This window comes from Mobula hypostoma, chromosome 8 (assembly GCF_963921235.1).
Source record: "Mobula hypostoma chromosome 8, sMobHyp1.1, whole genome shotgun sequence".
NCBI lineage: Eukaryota > Metazoa > Chordata > Chondrichthyes > Myliobatiformes > Myliobatidae > Mobula > Mobula hypostoma.
The window spans coordinates 14,726,575-14,750,450 of NC_086104.1; the positions used below are offsets into that span (position 1 = coordinate 14,726,575).

The following is a 23,876-nucleotide window of genomic DNA, read 5'->3' on the forward strand; positions in this document are numbered from 1 at the left end:
TCTGCCCCTGCATTAGGATTACTGGATGTGACTTGCCCCTTCACCTTTACTGTGGCAATGAGGGAGGGTGCTACCCTGCAGTACTAGCACAGGACCACGGGGATACGAAAAGACCAGGAGCGTGCTATTCAGCAAAACAGACTCCTATTATAGCCGGACTTCCCCGGTGTGTCACAGCCTTGGACCTTGCAGCTTGGGCAGGGAGGGTTTGTGAGCCTGCAGAAATGCTGGGGCAGCTCATACTACACACACCGCACACCACATTCGGAGGGCAGCTTGGGAGGCAGTTCTCATCTCCAAAGACAAACCAGTGACACTGGAACGAGCCATGGCAACAGAGGGTGACACATGCGAGCATCAACCAGAAATGGAGCAGGGGGAGGATACCGGTGTAAAGGAAGCTCCAGTAGAAGGGGAAGCAGAGGACATTTTTTACAGATGGGTCCCAGAGGTACATGGATAAAAAACCACAGGATGGACGGGACTTGGCGACAGTGACAGGAGAGGAATTAGCTGGAGTACTGCAGGGAGGATGTTCCGCTCAGGTGGCAGAATGAGAGGCTTTAATAGAAGCACGGTAAGTTGTGATCCCAGGACTGATGCACTGCCATATGCTAGTGAGGTCAGAAATAGGAAAAATCAGACAGCTTAACACGCGGTTAAGGAGTTGGTGCAGGAGGGTGGGCTTCAGATTTTTGGATCTTTGGGCTCTCTTCCAGGGAAGGTGGGACCAGTACAGAGGGGACGGTTTGCACCTGAACTGGAGGCAGACTAATATCCTAGTGGGAAGGTTTGCTGGTGCTGCACAGGAGGGAGGAGGGAGTTCAGTCCAGAGTCGCAGGGGGATGGGAACCCAAGCACCAGAACAAATAGTTGAGTGGTTTTGGAGAAAGATGTCGTTAAGCCAACAAACAAAATCGGGAATAGATAGGTTGAGCGTGGTGGGACCAATGTTCTGAGCTGTGTATATTTCAACGCAAGGAGTATTGTAGGAAAGGTTGACGAGCTCAGGGCATGGATCAGCACGTGGAATTATGACGTTGTTGCCATTAGTGAGACTTGGCTGCAGGAGGAGCAGGACTGGCAGCTCAATATCCTGGAGTTCTGTTGTTTTATACGTGATAGAGCGAGAGGAATGAAAGAAGGAAGGGGTGGCATTACTAGTCGGGGAAAATATCACAGTGGTGCTCAGACAGAACAGACTGGAGAACTCATCTCGTGGGGCATTATGGGCAGGTAAGGTAAGTACTGAGGAAGGTAAGAAAGGTATGACCACATTAATGGGATTATATCATAGACCACCCAACAGTCCATAGTCATAGTCATAGTCATACTTTATTGATCCCGGAGGAAATTGTTTTTTTGTTACAGTTGTACCATAAATAATTAAGTAGTAATAAAACCATAAATAGTTAAGTAGTAATATGTAAATTATGCCAGGAAATAAATCCAGGACCAGCCTATTGGCTCAGGGTGTCTGACCCTCCAAGGGAGGAGTTGTAAAGTTTGATGGCCACAGGCAGGAATGACCTCCTATGATGCTCTGCGTTGCATCTCGGTGGAATGAGTCTCTGGCTGAATGTACTCCTGTGCCACAGGATTTAGAGGAGCAAATGTGTAGAGAGATCGCAAAATGTTGCAAGGAACATAAGGTCGTGGTAGTAGGTGATTTTGACTTTCCACATGTTGACTGTGACTCCCATACGGTAAAAGGGCTGGATGGGTAAGAGTTTGTCAAGAGATGGGCATGTGTTCGGGAAAGTTTCCTTAATTTAGTACATAGAACTCCCAAATAGAGTGCGACACTAGATCTCCTATCAGACCATAAGACCATGAGACAAAGGAGGAGAATTAGGCCATTCAGCTCATCAAGTTTTCTCTGCCATTCCATCATGGCTGATTTATTATTCCTCCTAATCCCATTCTGCTGCCTTTTCCCCATGACACCCCATAAGGTGTCAAAGGTCACCTTATTGAATCAAGAGCCTTAAATATAGCCAATGACATGGCCTGCACAGCTGTCAGTGGCAATGACTTCCACAGATTCACCACCCTCTGGCTCAACAAGTTTTTCCTCATCTCTGTTCTTTGTAGATGTCCTTCTATTCTGAAGCTGTGTCCTCTGCTCCTAGTCTCTATAGAAAGCATCCTATCCACATCCACTCTATCAATATTTGATAGGTTCCAATAAAATCCTCCCTCGTTCTTCTGAACTCCAGCGAGGAAAGCCCAGAGCATTCAAATGCTCCTCATATGTTAACTCTGCATCCTCTCCAATGCCAGCACATCCTTTCAAGACCCAAGCTTATTCACAATATTCCATGTGCAGTCTGACCAGTGCCTTATAAAGCCTCAGCATCACATCCTTGCTTTTATACTCTAGTCCTCTCAAAATGAATGCTAACATTGTATTTGCATTCCTTACCACTGCCTCAACCTGTAAGTTAACCTTTAGGGAATCCTGCATGAGAATTCCCAAGTCCCTCTGCACCTCTGAATTTTGAATATATTCCATGCCATGACACCTTCTATCAAAGTCCATGACCATACACTTCCCAACACTGTATTCCATCTGCCCATTTTCCCAATCTGTATAAGTCCTTCTACAGACAACCTGCTTCATCAAGACATATCATCTGTAAAATTGGTCATAAAGCCATCAATTCCCTCATCCAAATCATTGACACATAACGTGAAAAGAAGCGGTCCCATCACCAACCCCTGTGGCACACCACTAGTCACTAGTAACCAATCTGAATAGGCCCCCTTTATTCCCACTCTTTGCCTCCTGCCAGTCAGCCAATCCTCTATCCATGCTAGTATCTTTCTTGTTTTTCCATGGGCTCTTATCTTGTTAAGCAGCCTCATGCGTGCACCTTGTCAAAGGCCTTCTGAAAATCCAAGAAAGCGAGGTCCACTGCCTCTCCTTTGTCTTTCCTGCCTGTTTCCTCAAAGAATTCCAACAAATTTTTCAGGCAAGATTTCCCTTTAAGGAATCCATGCTGACTTTGGCCTATTTTGTTAATTGCCTCTAAGTACCTCAAAACCTCATCCTTAATAACAGACTCCAACAACTGAAGTCAGACTAACTGGCCTATAATTTCCTTTTTCCTGCTTCACTTCCTTCTGAAAGAGTGGTGTAACATTTGTAATTTTCCAGTCCTGTGGAACCATTCCAGAATCTAGTGATTCTTGAGAGATCATTACTAATGCCTCCGCAATCTCTTCAGCCACCTCTTTCAGAACCCTGGGGTATAGTCCATTTGGTCCAGGTGACTTGTCTATCTTCAGACCTTTCAGCTTCCAAAGAGCCTTCTCCTTAGTAATAGCAACTACACTCACTTCTGCCCCCTGTCACTCTCAAACTTCTAGCATACTGCTGATACCTTCCACAGTGAAGACTGACACAAAATACATATTAAGTTCCTCCACCAATTCTTTGTCCCCTATTACTACATGTCCAGTGAATTTTTCAGCAGTCAAATATCCACTGCCATCTCTCTTTTACCCTTTATATATCTAAGAAAAACATTTTTGTATCCTTTTATATTATTGGCAAGCTTACCTTCCTACCTTATCTTTTCTCTCCTTCTGGTTTTTTTTTACAGTAGTTGCCTACTTTGGTTTTTAAAACTTCCCAGCCTTTAATTTCCCTCTATTTTTTGCTATATTTTATCACCTCTCTTTTCCTTTTCTGCTATCTTTGACTTTTTTTGTCAGGCATGCTTGCCTCTTCCTCCCTTTGGAGTACTTCATCACCTTTAGGATGTATCTTTCCTGCACCTTTTGAATTGTTCCCAGAAACTCCAGCCACTGTTGTTCTGCCATCATCCCTCCTTGTGTCCCCTTCCAGTCAACTTTGGCCAGCTCCTCTCTCATGTCTCTGTAATACTGATACATCCAATTTTAGCTTCTCATTCTCAGACTGCAGGGTGAACTCAGTCACATTATAAACACTGTCTCCTAAGGGTTTCTTTACCTTAAGCTCACTAATCAAATCTGTATCATTACATAATGCAGACTCAGCTCAGCATTGTTCTTTCCCAAGCGGGGTACAACCCGAGTGGGAGATTGTTAAGATATCTGTGTCAACAGGCATGTTAGAATATTCAGAGGTGTATCCTACTGCAGATATGTAATTCAAAAGAAGTAATATCAACCCAAAATATTGAAATAAATTATGCCATTTTAACTATTGAAATTGTATTGAATCATTTTTATTCCCTTGATTTTAAGAGTATAAAATGTGATATACTTGTGGGTTTGTGAGCCTCTACCAAGCATGTCTCCATGAGAAACACACACCAGATGCTACAGGAATTCAGCAGGCCAGGCTATGGAAAAGTGTTAACATTCAATGTTTTGAGCCAAGACCTTCACTGGGACCTGAAACATCGACCGTTCACTCTTTTCCATTGCGTGCCTGGCCTGCTGAGTTCTTCCAGCATTTTGTGTGTGTTGCTCTGGATTTCCAGCATCTGCAGACTTTCTCCTGTTTGTCTCCATGAGAATGTTTGTTTATTAAAGGCTTCTATATCACCAGCTTCAGTGTTTCTCTGGTGACTTCGATTACAGTCACAACATGCTGCATAAAAGACTTATCCATAAGATAAGGAGACATGGAGTTGGAGGTCTTGTTCGTGTTGAGTGTAGGGCTCTAGTTGCGCTACCATGTTCCCACGTTGCTGTACTGGACCTGTATAATTGCATCTTTTGACTAATTGAGTCACCAATAAATACTCAGCTACAAGAAAAGATCAGAGGTCTGGTATCCTGTAGCAAGTTATAGAGTCATCGGGCAACAACAGGCCCTTCAGCCCAACTTGTTCATGCTGACCAAATCCATTTATCCACGTTTGGCTCACGTCCCCCTCCTTTCCTATCCGTGTACCTGTCCAATTGTTTTATTACACCCGCCGCGACCACTTTCCCTGGAATCGAAATATAACTTTAACACGAAAGGCCAAAATGCTCCCAGTGTCACGGTGATGTTTTCAGAAACCCCGTACTGTCCTAAAATCTCTCTTGCACAATTCGACTTTGAAATTTTTTTTTAAGAAGTGCCGCTCTTGCTGCACCACGGTTAGCGCGCCGATAGCGGGGAGCAGCGCGGGAGGATGCGGGCGGAGGGACCGCGCGGCGCACCCGAGTACTCTTTGGTCGCTGGCGAGCTCGGCTCGCGGGACAGCCAGAGAGTCACACGCGCGCGGCGGTGCGGTACGGTAGGGGAGCAGCGGAGGTGCCCGGATGTCGGAGGGACTCGGCGGCGCGAGCTGAGTGGAGCGCAGGTGCCCGGAGCGCGAGCAGGTGGGTGGCGCGCGGGCTGGCGGCCGCCGTCGACCTCCCTCCCCCCCCCTCTCTCTGTGGGGAAAAATAAATACAAACGACAGATTCACCCATTGAGACGGAGCAGTGATTGGAAAGGGAATGGCGACGGCTTTTGGTGGGTTAGTGGTGGAGGTAGTGGCCTGGGGAGGAGGATGGTGGAGGGGCCCCCGTTAAATGTCCTCCCCACTGCCAGCTGCTCCCTGTCCGGCCGAATGCAGGACACCTCCTCCGGCCTCAGCCGCTGCATGCCATTTGGTACTGCGGCCCTGCGTGACACCGGCGGCCGATTTAATCGGCGACAGGCGAAACACTGCAGCTGCAGTGGAACCTGAGGTTAAAGTGCTGGAAACACTCGGCAGGCTGGGCAGCGACTGCGGAATGCCGGTGTGGGTGTCTCTCTCTTTCGACAGATGCTGCCCGACCTGCTCTGTTTCCAGATGGGCACACGCAGAGTACTAGAGGAACTCAAGTATTATTTGTGTTGACTTTGGTTTCTATCATCTGCAGAACCTTGCGCTTATGATCTGTGTTTCCAACAGTTTCTGTTTTTAATTCTGTCTCCCCGCACGGGGATTTCCTCTGCCTACTTGCTGAAATATTCGGTTCTCTGAGGCAGTTTCTGTCACCCTTCTGCCTCTACCTCTTGACAACCCAAAGCACTCGAGTCGCTGAGACCTGGAAGGATAGGGATAAAGTTCTGGCAATTGAGATGATCGAGTGCACACGGAACGGAGAGAGGCATTATCACTGTCTACTCTGTCCGTGTGCACAGACGTGTTCCCACCGATCTGTTTGCGTGTACACAGTCATTTCCACGGCTGCTACCTGACGTGCGAAGTTCCTCCAGCACTTTTTGTGTGTTGATCTGGATTTCCAGCATCTGCAGATGTTCTCTTGTTCAGGAACCCCTCCCTGCCCTCTTCATCTGCCCACACAAAGTGTTTCTGCCCTCCCCAGTGATTGACTTTGAGGAGAGGAGTGTCTGATGTTTGTGTGCTGACTGCTTGACTTGCCCAGATGTCTCATTGAAACGCTTTAATTCTCTGCTAGCATTAACTATAGGTTGGAGTACTGGATCCCAAATATAAACTGGCTGCATTCTTTCTGTGTGGCTCATTTTCAGTGTCTGCTCAAACCATTTACAAAAAACATATGCCCTTATTCGTCCCCTCTTGTTAGACTTGCTGATAGTATTATGTTTATGTAGGGAATTTTTATTTTCTTAGCTATTGGCTGAGGTTTTCACACTCTGGCTTTTCATTGTATCTGTGCATTGGTGTATTGCAGTTACCTGTGTGTTACGGTATCATGGGTGATTAGAACTTCATAGCGCACCAACCTGAGGTTATGTTCTAACTTTTGTTGGCAATGTGAGCATCTTGTGTTTGTGTTCTTTTGGCATCTGTACAAACAGCTCGCTCATTTTGCATTCCTGCCGACTGTAAGCCAGTTGATTGAGAAGCCAGTTGTGTCACCGTAAGTTGGTTGGAGAGATGACTGCTTTGTGATGTGCGTCTATGTGAAAAAAAAACTGTTGATGAGAAAAATATCTGGGTTATGCATCTGCAGAAAGTGAGAGAGAGGAAAAAAAACAGTCAGCATTTCAGGCTCAAGTTCAAGATTATTGTCATTCAACCACATAGATATATACTGCTCAACGGATTTCTACAGACCAAGGTGCACAGCATAGGACATATAACTCACACATAACATGAACTATTATTACCACTAATAAATTAACAAATAAGGTGCATTTATGACTGAAATTAAAAAGTGAACAGTGTAACGCTACTGGTGCCTCATACATGGTGCTGATCTTTTATCCTATGCTGCCTGATTTGTTGTGCGTTTCCAGTGTTTTTAGCTTTTATGCTTCAATGCTGTGTTATACCATTCAGAATTTTTTTCTCTACTCTCTATGAGCTATTTGTAATTTTTTAAGCAATCTGGTGCTTTGCTCAATGTCCTGTGGGCAGATAAAGTAATGGTGATATTGCCGATTATGTCCCCAAATATTATAACGGAATTACAGATAATCCTTCTGAGATTGCCATGTCATTTCTGATTTACTTTTGATGTGGTTAACATTTTTATGAAATTCTAAATGGATGATATCAGAGGAACGACTTAATTTAAATTGCTCCTGTTTTACCCCTTTTCAGGCCTGGTGTGGAGATAAGATTGGCATCCTTTTACCGATTAAATTTATGTAAGTTATTAGCCTCATAGAATATACTTGGTCCAGTTAATTAAGAATACACTAATTTTAAACACAAGGACATCCACAGAAATCCAAAGCAACACACACATAATGCTGGAGGAACTCAGCAGGTCAGGCAGCATCTACGGAAATGAATAAAATGTTGACTTTTCTGGCCGAGACCCTTCTTAAGGACTCCTGAAGGGTCGCAGCCCGAAACATTGATTATTTATACATTTCCATAGATGCTACCTAACCTGCTGAGATCCTCCAGCATTTTGTGAGATACAGTAATTTAATTTTTCATTACTGTGTATAGTCTGAAAATATTCTGGTATTGAGAATGTAGTCTATCAGCAAGTGCTTTTGGCTCTTTTCACTTAATCTTATAAATGTCTTGTTATGCATAACAAGTAACATTGATAAGTATTGCAGGGCTAAACAAATGCTACTACTACTACGTTGACTCAGGCCCAGGGGGTCTGTAAGGCATAAACAAATTTTGAGTTCTTTCAAATAGGCATTCATTTAATTGTCCTTGCGTAACATACTGTATTTAGTTCAGTGGTCATTATGCTGGATTATATCATAATACATTCTTGCAACAACTGTAGTCTTGTGGTACAGAATGACAGTAATATGAATTCGTAGCAAGGAAGCAGGTCCTTTAGCCCATCTAGTCCGTGCTGACCTGACTTTTGCCTCATACCATCTACCTGCAACAGGCCATATCCCTTCAAATCCCTCCCATCGATGTACCTATTGAAACTTATCTTGAATTTTACATTTAAATCTGCATTTACCACTTCTGCTGGCAGTTCATTCCATACCTGCAAGAAGTTACCGCTCAGATTCCGCTTAACTATTTCACCTTTCACCCTAAGCCTATGACCTCCAGCTGTAGTTTCACCCAACATGAGGTGATGAAATCTGTATGCACTCACTTTATCTATGCCCTCATAATTTTGCATGCTTCTATAAGATCTCCACTCATTCGCCTTCACTTCAAGGAATAAAGTCCTATACTAGCTAACCTTTCTGTATAACTCTGGTCCTCAAGTCCGAGCAACATCCTTGTACATTTTCTCCACATTCTTCTGAGCTTATTGATATTTTTTTTTGGGGATAGGTGACCAGAACTGTGCATAATACTCCAAATTTGGCATCACCATGTCTTGTAAAACTTCAGCATAACATCCCCAACTCCTGTACTCAGTGCCTGATATATGAGTGTGCCAAAAGTCCTGTTTATGACCATACATTATCTGAGTCGCTGCTTTCAAGGAATTGTGGATCTGTATTTCCAGGTCCCTCTATTCTTCTGCACACCTCAGAGCCCTACCATTCACTGTGTAAGCCCTAGCCTGGTTTGGCCTCCCAAGGTACAATGCCACACACTCACCTGCATTAAATTCAATTGTTATTTTTTTTTGCTTATTTTCCCAACTGGTCAAAATCATGCTGGAAGCTTTGATAGACTTCCTCGCTTTCTACTATGCCCCCCAATCTTGGTGGCATGTTTATTGGAAAGCTGTGAAATGCTTTATGCAAACATGCTGGAGTATAGGTTTTCAAGAAATGATAATTCATTCAATAGCACAGACCTGCAGAGCATCCTGGCAATGTTCACTATTCAGGAAAGGTCTATGGAGAGAAAAACAAAGTTTACATTTACATTTCAGAAGTGATGCCTTACACCATTTAAAAATTATGAAATTATGTGATAGCTTCACTCATAATTTTGTATGCCTCCAAGATCTTCACTATATGCAGAGAGTCTGCGGAGAGGTATAGATAGGTTAAGTGAGTGGGCAAGGGTCTGGCAAATGGAGTACAATACTGGTAATCCATTTTGGAAGTAAAAATGAAAGAGCAGATTATTACTCAAATGGTAAAAAATTGCAGGATGCTGCTGTGCAGAAGGACTTGGGAATGTTTGTACATGAATCAGCAAAGGTTGGTTTGCAGGTGCAGCAGGCAATCAAGAAGGCAAATGGAATGTGGGCCTTCATTGCTAGAGGGATTGAATTTAAGAGCAGGGAGGTTATGCTGCAATTGTACAGGGTACTGGTGAGGCCGCACCTGGAGTACTCTGTGCAGTTTTGGCCTCATTACTTGAGATAGGATATACTGACTTTGGAGGCATGCTGGAGTGTTTCACCAGGTTGATTCCAGAGATGAGGGGGTTAGACTATGAGGAGAGATTGAGTCTCCTGGGACTGTACTCGCTGGAGTTCAGAAGAATGAGAGGAGATGTTATAGAAACATATAAAATTATGAAAGGGATAGATAAGATAGAGGCAGGGAAGTTGTTTCCACTGATAAGGGGAGACTAGAACTAGGGGACATAGCCTCAAGATTCGGGAGAGTAGATTCGACGGAGATGAGGAACTGCTTCTCCCAGAGAGTGGTGAATCTGTGGAATTCTTTGGCCAATGAAGCAGTGGAGGCAACCTCAGTAAATATATTTAAGACAAGGTTGGATAGATTTTTGCATAGTAGGGGAATTAAGGGTTATGGGGAAAAGGCAGGCAGGTGGAGGTGAGTCCATGGTCAGATCAGCCATGATCTTATTGAATGGTAGAGCAGGCTCGATGGGCCAAATGGCCTACTCCTGCTCCTATTTCTTATGTTCTTGTGTTCTTATGGTAATGTGCTGTTTTGATGTGTAGGTGAAATCACAAGGCTGTAAGTATGAAGAATATCTGTTATAATACAATGAGCATGATTAGAATTTTCTTCATAGCAAGTCAGATTATAGCAGAATAGTTGTGGTCTCCTTTCCTGATCACGATCGGGCTATAACCAATGTGGTCTGTGTAATCAAGTATATTCCTGAAACCATTAATCGCATTAAGACAGATTTGCGTTATGAAAATACCCGTTACAGCTGTACTTCTATAGTAGAGTGTGTGGCTCTGAACCACAAGATGTAATTGGGTCAGATAGCATTATATTAGTTGAATAATTATTAGAGGGAGAAATAGAAGGATATATTAGAAGGTTTGTGCGCTGAATGACTGGACTATTCTTGTGTTGCAAATACGTTGTAATTTAAAAAATCTAAAGCTGTCACGTTCTTGAGTAGGTGTTCCCATACTTCCATATGGGAGTTCCAACAAGTCTGACTTGATGGTAAAGGATTGCAGATGGCATGTTGCTGGTGTCAGGCAATTTTTGTGCACTGTCGAATGTTATTCCATTTAATGCACCAGTATCCTTTTAATTCACAATTTTTTTTTCTAAGTCAGAATCACTGACATACATGATGAAATTTGTTGTTTTGCAGCAGCTTTACAGTGCAAGACATAAAAATTATGTTCCAAAAATAAAATTAATATTAGTATTTATGGGTTCATGGACCATTCAGAAATTTGATGGTGGAGAGGAAGAAGCTGTTCTTGAAATGTTGAGTGTGGAGCTTCAGGCTCGTGCACCTCCTTACCGATGGCAATAATGAGAAGAGAGCATATCCTGAATAGTGGACATGCCTTCTTTGCAATTGTGTCTTTGTGTTGGACCCAAGGTAGATCCCAGGTGATGCTGGCACCCAGGAACTTGAAAGCTGCTCTCCTTTTCCGTCACTGACCCCTCAAGGAAGACTGGTGTGTGTCCTCTCAATTTCTCCTTCTGAAAGTCCACAGTCATTTCCTTGGTACTGGTGACATTGCGTATAAGGTTGTTGCAATGCTACTCAACCAGCTGATCTGTCTCACTCTGTATGCTTCCTTGCTGAGATTCTGCCAGCAACAGTGGTGTTATCAACAAACTTATAGATGCTGTTTTGAGCTATGCCTCGCCACCACAGTGATGACTGCAAAGAGAGTATAGAATTTGAGTGAAGCGCTCGTCCTTGAGGTGCACCTGTACTGAGCGTCACGCTTCAGACAATATAGTAATTCCAGCCAATCTGGTGAGTTTAAACAGCAAGTGGGAATCAGTGCCAAATGAGCAAGATGCTGACCAATTGGATAGCGGATTATGACATACTGTGTGAGCTGAGAGGAATCTTATAGGTGGTAGATTTTGTGGGTTTGTGATCAAAGCTTCTGCAATTTTATAGGTCATTTGGTTGTAGGTCGTTTGCAATTTTATAAGTCATAGTACTAGAAGTGGAGAAAGTGAGTTTTTTGAATGAGCAAAATAATATTGGCAGTAATGGTCACGAGGAGGTGCGTAGGAGTGAGATAGATCAGTTGGTTGATTGGAATCTATAGAAACTCTTATTTATAGAAAGGAATTTCAGTAAAGCAACACCCACAAAATGCTGGAGGAAGTCAGCAGGCCAGGCAGCATCTATGGAAAAGAGTATAGTTGACGTTTTGGGCCGAGTTCCTTCAGCAGGACTGGAGAAAAAAAGATGAGCAGATTTAAAAGGTGGGGGGGGGGGGAGTGGCAGGAGAACCACAAGGTGATAGGTGAAACCAGGAGGAGCAGGGATGAAGTAAAGAGCTGGGAATCTGATTGGTGAAAGAGATACAGGGCTGGAGAAGGGGGAATTGAATAGGAGAGAAGAGAAGGCCATGGAAGAAAGAAAAGGGGGGAGGAGCACCAGAGGGAAGCAATGGGCAGGCAAGGAGATAAGGTAAGAGAGGGGAAAGGGGTTGGGGAATGGTGAAAGGGGTTGGAGCATGACCGGAAGTTTGAGAAATTGATGTTCATGCCATCGGGTTAGAGGCTACCCAGACGGAATATAAGGTGTTACTCCTCCAACCTGAGTGTGGCCTCATCGCAGCAATAGACATATCGGAATGGGAAGTGGAATTAAAATGAGTGGCCATTGGGAGATCCCGCTTCTTCTAGCAGACGGAGCGTAGATGCTCGACAAAGTGGTCACACAATCTACATCAGGTCTCACCGGTACACAGGAGGCCGCACTGGATATAGTATGTGACCCCAACAGAGTGACAGGTGAAGTGTCACCTCACCTGGAAGGACTGTTTGGGGCCCTGAATGGTGGTGAGGGAGGAGGTGTAGGGGCAGGTGTAACACTTGTTCTGCTTGCAAGGGTAAGTGCCAGGAAGGAGATCAGTGGGGAGGGATGAATGGACAAGGAAGTCGTGGAGGGAGTAATCCCTGCGGAAAGCAGAAAATGGGGTGGAGGGAAGGATGTGCTTGGTGGTGATGGCAGAAGCTACTGAGAATTACGTGCTGGACATGGAGGCTGGTGGGATGGTAGGTGAGGACAAGCGGAATCCTATTCCTGGTAGGGTGGCGGGAGGATGGCATGAGCATCGGTGTATGTGAAATGGAAGAGATACGGTTGAGGGCAGTATTGATGGTGGAGGAAGGGAAGCCCCTTTCTTTGAAAAAGGAGGACATCTCCTTCGTTCTAGAATAAAAAACTTCATTCTGAGAGCAGATGTTGCGGAGACAGAGGAATTGAGAGAAGCGGATGGCATTTTTACAAGTAGCAAGGTGGGAAGAGGTATAGTCCAGGTAGTTGTGAGAGTCCGTGGGTTCATAATAGACGTCGGTGGATAAGCTGTCTCTAGTGATAGAGACAGAGAGATCAAGAAAGGGGAAGGAGTTGTTGGAAATGGACCAGGTAAATTTGAGGACAGGATGGAAGTTAGAGGCAAAGTTGATGAAGTCGACAAGCTCCACATGGTGCAGGAAGCAGCACCAATGTAGCCGTTGATGTAGTGTAGGAAAAGTTGGACGGACACCAGTGTAGGCTTGGAACGTGGACTGGTCCATGTAGCCGACGAAAAGGCAGGCATAGCTGGGACCCATATGAGTACCCATGGCTATACCTTTTGTTTGAAGGAATTGGGAGGAGCCAAAGGAGAAATTATTAACAGTGAGGTTAAGTTCTGCTTGGCGGAGGAGAGTGATGGTGGAAGGGAACTAGTTGGGTCTGGTGTCCAGAAACAAACAGGGAGCTTTTGAGGCCTTCCTGGTGGGGGATGGAGGCGTACAGGGACTGCACATCCACAGTGAAAATAAGATGATGGGGGCCAGAGAACTTGAAATCATTGAAAAGATCCAGAGTGTGTGAAGTGTAAGTAGGAAGGGAATGAACTGGAGGGGGGAATAAAACAGAGTTGAGGTATGCAGATATGAGTTCATTGGGGCAGGCACAAGTCAGTTAAGCACGTTGCTTTGTCTTGGATAAGTTGGGCTTCTTGTTTTGGAACTTAACTAACTTAACTGTGCAAATGATGGGTGTCCACCATTCACATATCTGGCTTATGCTTTATACATGGAAGAATCAGAAGTTGAGTCACTTCCTGTAGAATAGAAAGGCCTTGTATGTGCAGTGCTGAAGTTTTGGACACTGGTTACCAACACTCAGTTTATAGCTCTGACTGGCACACAGATCTGGTTTTGGAGTACTGGACATCATATTGTAGGAAAGACAAGCTAGTCCTTGGGGAATATATTGTAGATTTTCCAGAATGACTAGATACAAAGACTAATTTTAAGGGGAGATGAACGAAAGTGAGTTGCTTTCACCAGAAGTTAAATGATTAAGGGATGTTTTGGATAAAATTCATTATGTCATAGAGAAGTATTTCACAGAAACAGGCCTTTTGGCCCATCTAGTCTATGCCAAACCATTTAAACTGCCTACTACCCTCAACCTGCACTGGGACCATTGTCCTCCATACCCCTACTATCCATGTATTGTCCAGCCTTCTCTTAAACATTCAGGTCAAGCTTGCATACACTACTTGTGCTGGCAACTCATTCCATACTCTCATAACCCTTTGAGTGAAGAAGTTTCTCTCTCTGTTCCCCTTAAACTTTTCACCTTTCACCTTTAACCCATGACCTCTAGTTGTAGTCCCACAGAACCTCATTGGAATATTTACCCTATCTATACCTCTCATAATTTTGTAGACCTCTGTCAGATCTCCTCTCCCGTCTATGTTGCAAGGAATAAGGTCCTAACGTATTCACTCTTTCCTCGTAACTGTGGTCCTCCATATCCGGGCAAGATCCTTATAATTTTTCTCTGTATTCTTTCAACCTTGTTTACGTCTTTCCTGGAGGTAGGCAGGTGACCAAAACCGCACACAGTACTCTAAATTAGACATCACCCCATCTCCTGTGTTCAGTACTATCACTTATGAAGGCCACTGTGCCAAAAGCTTTCTCTATGGCCCTATCTACTCGTGACACCACTTTCAAGTAATTATTGACCTGTATTGCTAGATCCCCACCACATTCTTCAGTGCCCTTCCGTTCGCTCTGTAAGACCAGCATGGTTGGTCCTACCAAAGTGCAACACCTCACACTTATCTGCATTAAATTCCACCTGCCATTTTTAGCCCATTTTTCCAGCTGGTCCAGATCCCACTGCAAGCCATGATACATCCTTCCTCGCTGTTCGCTGCACCCCTAATCTTTCTGTCATTGGCAAATTTGTTGATTCAGTTAACCATATTATCATCCAGATCATTGATACGGATGACAAAGAAGAAGGGACCCAGCACTGATTCCTGCGGCATTCCGCTAGTCACAGGCCTCCAGTCAGAGAGGCAACCATCTATTACCATTCTCTGGCTTCTCCCACAAAGCTAATGTCTATCTAGTTTACTACCTGTTCTTGAATGCCGAGCGATTGAACCTTCTTGTCCAGTCTCCAATGCAGGACCTTGTCAAATGCCTTATTAAAGTCCGTGTAGACAATATCCACTGCCTTGCCTTCATTAACTTTCCTGGTAATTGACTCGAAAAACTATACGATTGTTTGGACAAGACTGACCACGCATGATGCCATGCTGATAATCCTTAACCAGTCCATGTCTATCCAAATTCTTATATATCCAATCCCTCAGAGTACCTTCAAATAACTTTCCCACTACTGACGCCAGGCTCACCAGCATATAATTTTCTGGTCTATTTTTAAAGCCTTTTTTGAACAGCAGAATCAGAAGACAATAAGATATAGGAGCAGAATTAGGCCATTCACCCCATTGAGTCTGCTCCATCATTCCATCATAGCTGATTCCGGATCCCACTGAACCCCATATACCTGCCTTCTTGCCATATCCTTTGATGTCCTGACCGATCAGGAAACGATCAACTTCCACTTTAAGTATACTCACAGACTTGGCCTTCACCGCAGTCTTTGGCAGAGCATTCCACAGGTTCGTTACTCTCTGGCTAAAAAAAAAATTCTCCTTGCCTTTGTTCTAAAAGGTTGCCCCTCAGTTTTGAGGCTGTGCCCTCTAGTTCTGGATACCTCCACCTAGGAAGCATCCTCTCCACATCCACCCTATCTAGTCCATAAGACATAGGAGCAGAATTAGGCCATCTGGTCCATCGTGTCTGCTCCTCCATTCAATCTTGGCTGATCCTTTTTTCTGTCTCTTCCTCAACCCCAGTACCCACCCTTCTCCCTGTAACCAATTGCATGTCCAATCAAGAACCTATCAACCTCTGCCTTAAATACACCCAATGACCTGGCCTCCACAACTGCATGTGATGACAAATTCCACAAATTCACCACCCTTTGGCTAAAGAAATTTCTTCTCATCTCTGTTTTGAAAGGGCACCCCTCTATCCTGAGGTTGTGCCCTCTTGTCCTTGACTCTCCCACCATGGGAAACATCCTTTCCACATCTACTCTGTCTAGGCCTTTCAACATTTGAAAGGTTTCAGTGAGATCCCCCGTCATCCTTCTGAGTTCTGGCGAGTAGAGACCCAGAGCCATTAAGCATTCCTCGTATGATAGTCCTTTCAAAATCCGGTAGGTTTCAATGAGATCCCCCGTCTCCCCCGCCCACTCCTCCCCCCCCCCCATAGTCTTCTAAGTTCCAGTGAATACAGGCCCAAAGCTGCCAAATGCTCCTCATATGTTAACCCCTTCATTCCCTGAATCATCCTCGTGAACCTCCTCTGGACTGTCCAATGACGGTACATCCTTTCTGAGGTATGGGGCCCAAAATTGTTGACAATACTCCAAGTGCGGCTGGACTGGTGTCTTATAAAGCCTCAGCATTATCTCCTTGCACTTATATTCTATTCCCCTTGAAATAAATGCCAGCATTGCATTTGCCTTCTTTACCATAGACTCATTGGAATGGAACAACATTGACAATCCTCCAATTCTGCAGTACCTCACCTGTCATGAAGGATAATTTAAATATCTCTGGTAGGGCCCTTGCAATTTCTGCACTCCCAGAGGGCCCGAGGGAACACATTGTCAGGCCCTGGGGATTTATCCACCCTAATTTGCCTCAAAACAGCAAACATCACCCCTTCAGTAATCTGTATTGGGTCCATAATGTTGATGCTGCTTTGCCTCACTTCTATAGACTCTGTGTCCCTCTCCTGAGTAAATACAGAAGCAAAAAATTTGTCAGATCTTCCCCATCTCTTTTGGCTCCACACATTTCATTCTGATCTTCCAGAGGACCAATTTTGTTTCTTGAAATCCTTTTGCTCTTAACATATCTGTAGAATTCCATAGTATTTTCCTTCATCCTGTTTGCTAGGCAACCTCATGCCTTCTTTTAGCCCTCCTGATTTCTTTCTTAAGTGTTCTCTTGAGAAGAAAAGTTCCCTACACCTGTTATCTTTACCTTTTATTCTCACAGGCACAGCCTCCCGGTTACCAAGTACACCTTTGCCAGAAAGTAGCCTGTCCCAATCCACACTTACCAGATCCCTTATGGTGCCATCAAATTTGGCCTTTCTCCAATTTAGAATCTCAACTTGCGGACTAGACCTATCTTGCGTATTTATTTTGAAACAACTGGCATTGTGATCACTAGATGCAAAGTATTCAACTACACAAACTTTTGTCACCTACCCAGTCTCATTCCCTAATAGCAGATTAAGTATCATACGCTGTCGTTGGGACTTCTATGTACTGATTAAGAATACTTTCCTGAACACATTTGACAAACTCTATCCCATCTAGTCCTTTTGTAGAATGGGAGTCCCAGTCAATATGTGGAAAGTTTAAAATCACCTGCTAAAACAATCGTATGTTTCTTGCCACAGTCTGCGATCGCTCTGCAAATTTGTTCCTCTAAATCCCTCAGACTGTTGGGTGAACGTGGTCATACCTTTCTTATTTCTCAGTTCTGCCCAACACCTCACTAGACGAGTTCTCCACTCTGTCCTGACTGAGCACTGCTGTGAGTTTTTCCCTGAGTACTTTAATCTCTCCCACTCTGTTGCATCTAAAATAGCAGAACCCCAGAATATTGAGCTGCCAGTCTTGCCTCTCCTGCATCTAAGTCTTACTGATGGCCACAATATTATAATTCCAGGTGTTGATCCATGCACTGAGCTCATCTGTCTTTCCTACGATGCTTCTTGCATTGAAATATACGCAGCTCAGGATGTTAGTCACACCATGCTCAACCCTTTGTTTCCTGACTTTGAGGTCTTAACAACATCTGTCTCTACAACCTCTTCACTAACTGTTCTGGCACTCTGGTTACAGAGCATACTACTCATGCTTGGAAAAACATTTACGTATGGGGAGGGTGATAAGAGTTTGGAATTCCCTCAAAAGCTGGAAATGGATCAAATAAAAATCAATCTGAGGTTGACAGCTTTTAGATAAAAACAATCAAGGAACAAGGAAAGATGGGTATGTGATTGCAAGACAAGTGAACAGCTGCTTCCATTTATGTGTTCCTCTTATCTATGGAATAATTGTGCTTGCATGACTTCTTTACAGCCAAATGCCTTTTCACTATTTGAACAGAGCCTGTATATTCCTGAGAAATACAAAGATGAGAAAATCTGCAGATGCTGGAAATCCAAGCAACACACCCAAAATGCTGGAGGAACTCAGCAAGTCAGGCGTCATCCATGGAGGGGAATAAACAGTAGACATTTCAGGCTGAGACCCTGGTGAAAAGTTTTGGTTCAGATTATTAACTGTATATTCCCCTCCATCGATGTCATGATTTGCTGCGTTCCTCCAGCAATTTCCTGTGTTAGTCATTTTCTGAAACCCACAGCTTTTTTAAATCAAAGTCCTTACTGCAGACAAATAATTGTCTCAATATTATCAAATGAGCACCTCTGTTCAATATAATGAAACAAAAAAAAAGGTCGTGAAATGTCAGCATGTATGTTTGGATCAATTTTATTGATAAAGTATTTTTCATATGCTGATGTACCTAATTTGTCTAAAAATGTGCTCTTGTTCCTGTATATTTTTTGCAATTGTTCTTCTATTAAAATGTATATTTATGAATTATTAGTCATTTCAGCCCTACAGCTTAATCTGTGTATAATGTAAATCTCAGTCAAATGCCTTCTGCCTTCATCATCCCTTGGTAACTTAATACCAATTGAAAATAAAGTAGTGCTCTTTCTCTTGCACTTCAATTCATTTATTACCAACTTAATATTTTTGTAAACTGTGAAGTTGTTTGACATCAAGTGGGGTGAGCGAAATGGTTATTTTGTTGTGTACAAATTATTCTGAGATTTTGGAATGGGTTTGGTCTGGTCAGAGTCCAAAATAACTTCCTTTTATTGCTTTCACTGTCTCAGTCTGTTTTGGATTGTTGTTAGAAAATCTGTCTTGGAAACTTGTATTGTTTTCTCTGGAGCTTTGGAGGCTGAGAGAAGTTCATAAAATTTGGAGAGGCATGGATGGTCATAGTCTTTTTTTCCAGGGTGTAAATGTCAATTATTAGAAGCGTAGTTTTAAAATGAGAGGGGAGACTTTTTAAGGAAACACGCAGGACAGGTTTTTTTTTTACAGATCGTAGTAAGTGCCTAGAACTCACTGCCAAGGGTGGTGATGGAAGGACACACAATATTGCCATTTAAAAACCATTTGGTCAGGTGCATAAAAAGGCAAGAAATGGAGGGGCGGATTGATTTAATTTATTTTGGCATCCTAGTCAGCACAGAAGTTGTGGGCCAAGGAGTCTGTTCCTGTGCCATGTATTTTATGTGTGTTGGTTGTGTTTATTCTATCCTGAACTTCTCACTGTTACATTCGTTCTCTAGTTTAGCTGCTCTGTTATTGGTGTATTGGAGTCCAAAGATGGCTGACAGAAGGGAGGGTCCCCTCAAATGGTGATAACTGAATTGTTTGCTTACAAAAGCTTCTAAAAATTGCATCATGTTGTCCACCCTGTTGAATATTTTTGTAAAATACATAATTAATATGGGGACTTTACTGACTGTATGATATAAGCACCACCAGAGACACAGCAAAAAAGCGTTTTTCAAGAACCTGTCTCTCCTTCTGAACAAATTGTTTTGTTAAAACCTGATATTTGACCAGGTACAGGTATTATATTGCACAAAGAAAACTGATTAAAATTCCAGTAGATGACTTATTGAGGAGGTATAAAAATTGTAATGATTTAATATACACAAAGTGCTGGAGGGGCTCAGCAGGTCAGCCAGTGTCTATGGAGAGACCCTTCATCAGGACTGTTAAGGAAGGGGGAAAGAAGCCAGAATAAGAAGGTGGAAGAAGGGAAAGGAGTACAAGCTGGAAGGTGAGACCAGGTAAGGGGAAAGGTGGGCGGGTGGGGGAGGGTGAATGAAGTGAGAAGCTGGGAGGTGATAAGTAGAAAAGGTAAAAGGCTGAAGAAGAAGAATGAATCTGATAGGAGAGGAGATTGGAACATTGGAGAAAGGGAAGGAGGAGAGGCACCAGAGGGAGGTGTTAGGCAGGTGGGGAGAAAACAAGGGTACAGCAGATGACCTGAACAGACTTGCAAGCTTCCATCTTAACCCTTCTCTTCTCCCTACCTGCCTATCACCTCCCTCTGGTGCCCCTCCTCTTTACTATTCTCCCATCATCTACTCTCTTCTCCTGACAGGCTCCTTTTTCAATCCTTTACATTTTCCACTTACCACCTTCCAGCTTTTCACTTTATTCTCCCCTTCCCCCCACCTTCTGATTCTGGTTTCTCTCCCCTTCCTCGCCAGTTCTGATGAAGGCTCTCGGCCTGAAACATTGACTGTTTATTCCTCTACACAGATCAGAATCAGAATCAGCTTTATTATCACTGATTATCACTGCTGCCTGACTTGCTGAGTTCTGCCAGTATTTTTGTGTGTGCATCTCTGGAGTTCCAGTGTCTGTAGTATCTCGTGTGTAAATATCCACGAAATGGGTTGATTTTTCACAATCTTGATATTCTTTAAATTTTCATCAAAAACATAGTCATACAACACTACAGCACAGAAACAGGAATCGACCCCACATCAACTATTTGTTCGTTCCAGACTCTCATGACCCTCTGAATGAAGAAGTTCCCTCTCATGTTCCCCTTAAACAATTCGCGTTTCTCTCCTCTAGTTGTACTCTTACCCAAACACAGTGGAAAAAGCTTGCTTGTATTTACCCAATCTATACTCCTCATAATTTTGTATACATGTATAAAATTTCCCCTTTATCTTCTATGTTCTTGGGAATAAAGTCCTAACCTATTTAACCTTTCCCTATATCAACGTTCTCTGCAGTCTTTCAATCTTATCTACATCTTTCCTATAGGTAGGTGACCAAAGCTGCACACAATGCTCCAAATTAGGCCTCACCAATGTCTTGTACAACTTCAACATTACATCCCAACTCCTGTACTCACAAATGATTTATGAAGGTCAATGGCCAAAAGCATTCTTTATGAACCTATCGACTTGTGACGCCATTTTCAAGGAATTATGAACCTGTCTTCCCAGATCCATCTGTTCTACCACACTCCTCAGTGCTGTACTGCTCACCATGTAAGACCTCCCCAGGTTAGTCCTCCGAAGTGCAACACCTCACACTTGTCTGCATTAAATTCCATCCACCACTCTTCAGTGCGTTTTTCCAGCTGGTTCAGTTCCCGCTGCAAGCTTTGATAGTCTTCCCGCCATCCATTGCAACCCCAGTCTTGTTGTCATCTGCATGTTTGCTGATCCAGTTTACTACATTATCATCCAGATTGATGACGTAGATGACCAACAAAAATAGACCAGCACTGACCCAGGTGGCACACCATTACTCACAGGCCTCCAGTAAGAGAGGCAACCATCTACTGCCACTCTCTGGATTCTTTGGCGAAGCCAATATCTAATCCAGTTTACTACTTCATCTTGAATGCCAAGCGCCTGAATCTTCTTCACCAACCTACCATGCATGATCTTGTCAATGGCCTTACTGAAGTCCATGTAGACAACCTCCACTGCCTTGCCTTCAACATTCTTGGTAGCTTCCTTGAAAAACTTCGTACAATTGGTTGGACATGTACAATCATACACAAAGCCACGTTGACTATCCCTAGTCAGTCCTTGTCTAGTCATAGTCATACTTTATTGATCCCGGGAGAAATTGGTTTTCGTTACAGTTGCACCATAAATAACAAATAGTAATAGAACCATAAATAGTTAAATAGTAATATGTAAATTATTCGAGTAAATTATGAAATAAGTCCAGGACCAGCCTATTGGCTCAGGGTGTCTGACCCTCCAAGGGAGGAGTTGTAAAGTTTGATGGCCACAGGCAGGAATGACTTCCTATGACACTCTGTGCTGCACCTCGGAGGAATGAGTCTCTGGCTGAATGTACTCCTGTGCCCACCCAGTACATTATGTAGTGGATGGGAGACATTGACCAAGATGGCATACAACTTAGACAGCATCCTCTTTTCAGACACCACCGTCAGAGAGTCCAGTTCCATCCCCACAACATCACTGGCCTTACGAATGAGTTTGTTGATTCTGTTGGTGTCTGCTACCCTCAGCCTGGTGCCCCAGCACACAACAGCAAACATGATAGCACTGGCCACCACAGACTCGTAGAACATCCTCAGCATCGTCCGGCAGATGTTAAAGGACCTCAGTCTCCTCAGGAAATAGAGACGGCTCTGACCCTTCTTGTAGACATCCTCAGTGTTCTTTGACCAGTCCAGTTTATTGTCAATTTGTATCCCCAGGTATTTGTAATCCTCCACCATGTCCACACTGACCCCCTGGATGGAAAAAGGGTCACCGGTACCTTAGCTCTCCTCAGGTCTACCAGCAGCTCCTTAGTCTTTTTCACATTAAGCTGCAGATAATTCTGCTCACACCATGTGACAAAGTTTCCTACCGTAGCCCTGTACTCAGCCTCATCTCCCTTGCTAATGCATCCAACTATGGCAGAGTCATCCGAAAACTTCTGAAGATGACAATTCTCTGGGCAGTAGTTGAAGTCCGAGGTGTAACTGGTGAAGAGAAAGGGAGACAAGACAGTCCCTTGTGGAGCCCCAGTGCTGCTGATCACTCTGTTGGACACACAGTGTTGCAAGCACACTGCTTCTGTATCCAGTCCCATGAAATACATTCCAATAAGTTTCCTGCTACCAATGACAGGCTCGCCGGACTATAATTTCCTGGCTTTTTCTTATTGTCTTTTGTAAACAACGGAACAACATTAATTCACCTCCAGTCCTCTGGCACCTCAACCATGGCCAAGGGTGTTTTAAATATCTCTGCTAGGGCCCCTGCATGTTCTGCACTAGCCTCCCATTGGGTCCAAGGAAACAGCTTGTCAGGCCATGGGGATTTATCCACCCTAATTTAGACCATAAGATATAGGAACAGAATTAGGCTATTTGGCCCATTGAGTCTACTTCACTATTTCATCATGACTGATCCAATTTTCCTCTAAGCCCCAATCTCCTTTCTTCTCCCCATATCCCTTCATGCCCTGACCAGTCAAGAATCTATCAACCCCTGCCTTAAATATACATAAAGACTTGACCTCTACAGCTGCCTATGGCAAAGTATTCCACAGATTCTCCACTCTCCAGCTAAAGAAATTCTTCCTCACCTCCATTCTAAAAGGACACCCCTCTGTTCTGACACTGTATCCTTTGGTCTTAAACTCTCTCGGCATAGGAAACATCCTTTCCACATCCACTCTATCAAGGCCTTTCACCATTTGATAAGTTTCAATGAGGTCACCCATCATTCTTCTGAATTCCAGTGAATACAGGCCCAGACCCATCAAACACTCATTATATGAATAAGGTCCTCCCCTGGTGCCCCTCCTCCTTCCCTTCCTCCCATACTCCACTCTCCTCTCCTATCAGATTCCATCTTCTCCAGCCTATCACTTTTCCACCTATCACTTCCCAGCTTCTTACTTCATTCCCCCTGCCCCCCCCCCAAACACACACACCTTTCCCCACCCACCTGGCTTCACCTGTCACTTTCTAGCTTGACCTCCTTCCCTTCCCTTATTCAATCCTGGAATCATTTTCGTGAACCTCATTTGAAATCTCTCCAGTTTCAGCACATCCTTTCTAAGATAAGAGACCCCAAAACTGCTCACAATACTCCAAGTGAGGCCTCATCAGAGCTTTATAAAGTCTCAACAGTATATCCTTGCTTTTATATTCAAGTCCTCTTGAAATGAGTGCTAACATTGTAT

At 43.7% G+C, this 23,876-nt stretch overlaps 1 protein-coding gene across 5 annotated transcripts in view; it reads left to right on the forward strand.

The window, feature by feature from the left end:
• Positions 1–5,171: 5,171 nt before the first annotated feature.
• The window catches only part of cnsta (consortin, connexin sorting protein a), a 110,044-nt gene continuing 91,339 nt past the window's right edge, over positions 5,172–23,876 (forward strand). For 4 of the 5 annotated variants that reach the window (XM_063055482.1, XM_063055484.1, XM_063055486.1 and 1 more), the window contains exon 1: positions 5,172–5,307. The gene's annotated coding sequence lies outside the window, so the exon portion shown is untranslated. Of the gene's footprint in view, positions 5,308–7,490; positions 7,538–23,876 lie in introns of all 5 variants that reach the window. The other variant, XM_063055483.1, reaches the window with a different exon arrangement.